Source organism: Papilio xuthus, unplaced genomic scaffold (genome assembly GCF_000836235.2).
Source record: "Papilio xuthus unplaced genomic scaffold, Pxut_1.1 DF829344.1, whole genome shotgun sequence".
Taxonomy (NCBI): domain Eukaryota; kingdom Metazoa; phylum Arthropoda; class Insecta; order Lepidoptera; family Papilionidae; genus Papilio; species Papilio xuthus.
In genome coordinates, this window is record NW_013529305.1 from 1 (window position 1) to 2,139 (window position 2,139).

The following is a 2,139-nucleotide window of genomic DNA, read 5'->3' on the forward strand; positions in this document are numbered from 1 at the left end:
TAAAACGACAACATCTGTCTATACTATTCCAGGAACATAGATGACGTGATCCGACGTGCTAACGGGACTGAGTACGGTCTGGCGAGCGGCGTGTTCACTCGTGACGTGTCGCGCGCGCTGGCGGCCGCGGAGCGCGTCGACGCCGGCACTGTCTTCATCAATACATACAACAAGACAGACGTCGCTGCGCCCTTCGGTGGCTTCAAGCAATCCGGCTTCGGCAAGGATCTAGGTAAGTGTAGAATTTACATCTAGCTTCTAGGTAAAGATATTTCTTTTACCTTTATTTGCCTAGATTTGCCCTCCTATGTACAGTCAGCGTCATATAGATCGTAACAGACAAGATATGCAAATATATAGGTACACCAAAAGTAATCAATTATATCGGTACAACAAAAGTCCTCAAAATAATAGATACATTCACCCTGCTCAAATACATCGGTACATACACAGCGTCAAATATATGAGTACATGCAAGATGCTCATAAATATCGTAGCAGCCACAGCGTCATAAGTAACGAAGCAGTCAAGGTGCGCAAAAATATCGGTACATTTGACAAAATTGAACTCTATCTCTATATACTTGTGATACAATTTGGAATAAACTACTGCTGTTACATTCATTTGACACTTTGCATCAAACCATTTTTCAAAATTTACTAAAAGTGTTCGACGCGGATGACAGATATTAGGTAGATAAAACCAACATCAAATTTAAGTTTGTCATCATATATGCTAGTTTGGTCTCGTGGCCTTACCGTTCGCCGCCGTTGGTACGTAAGTTCGGCGGTTCAAATCCCAAGCAACTATTTTTTTTTATATTTAAACTTTTTAATTTTAATATCGAAGCACATTTAATTAAACTCTATCGCCGTAGTTATTAGGTACTTTTTGATATATTTGACGCTGTGTATGTACCGATGTATTTGAGCAGGGTGAATGTATCTATTATTTTGAGGACTTTTGTTGTACCGATATAATTGATTACTTTTGATGTACCTATATATTTGCATATCTTGTCTGTGACGATCTATATGACGCTGACTGTACTTCTCTAGTCTTCAAAGTCAATGATCAGGAATTTTAAATTAAGCGCCATCTATATTTTGCTATCAACAACTAATAGTTCTATACTTATAAGTCGATATTATAGAAAATTCTAATGAAATGTTCTTATTTTCAGGTCAAGAAGCTCTCAACGAGTACCTAAAGACGAAATGCATCACCATTGAATATTAAATTAAGAACATTTTGTTTTTATATTGAATTATGTTATTTTTTACATGTTGTATATATTATGTATAAAATATTTGGTTATGAATCAATGATGTTTTGTATGACTGAAAAATCTTTAGTAACTTTTTCCACTTGCAACACTGTCGCTTGACTAGACGCTCTGTGGAAATAGATACTAGATTTATTGCATAATAAATATATTTTTTATTACAACACGTTTTTATAAATTGCCTCTTACATAATTCCTTATGTTGTATAAAATACGTATACAAAATTAAAATGAAATCTCGATTTTTGAAAATGAATATATATAGTACTAGCGGACCCGACATACGTTGTCCTGTCTACACGTCTTTAATTTGAATAAATTAATATGAAGTTAATAAATGATGAAAATTGTGAATCTAAACCATTCCCAGATCCCCTTGAACACACACAAAAAATTTCATCAAAATCGCTCCAGTCGTTTGAGAGAAGTTCAGTGACATGCACACTCACAGAAGAATTATATATATAAAGATATATATTGCCTTGAATATGAAAATAAAACAAGGTTAATCATAAAACTAAATATGCTTTATTTCACATTGTGTCAATAGTCATTGGTCACAAAGAAGTCAGCTCCGACAGCGCGGCTTGTGACGACGCCGCGATATAAAATATATCAAGTCAACAACAATCCCCTCGCCGATACAAATTACATTAAATAATACAAAAAGTGAAATTAATTTAACACGAATCTTTTATAGCCAAAGACAATGTCCGATCCTTAAGATCCAAATTGAATGAAACACTGTACAAGAATTATTCGATAGCTTTTCAAAAACATTAATCTGCAATCTCTTTTTGAATCAATCATCAAGAAAACAAGCTCGAATATTATCTTAAGGCGTCAACATGGAA

At 34.4% G+C, this 2,139-nt stretch overlaps 1 long non-coding RNA gene across 1 annotated transcript; it reads left to right on the forward strand.

Annotated features, from left to right (window-relative positions):
- The first annotated feature begins 34 nt into the window (after window positions 1-34).
- Window positions 35-1,449, forward strand: LOC106118964 (uncharacterized). Its single transcript, XR_001227944.1, has 2 exons — window positions 35-232; window positions 1,184-1,449. It is a non-coding gene; the product is annotated as an uncharacterized LOC106118964 (long non-coding RNA).
- Window positions 1,450-2,139: the final 690 nt, after the last annotated feature.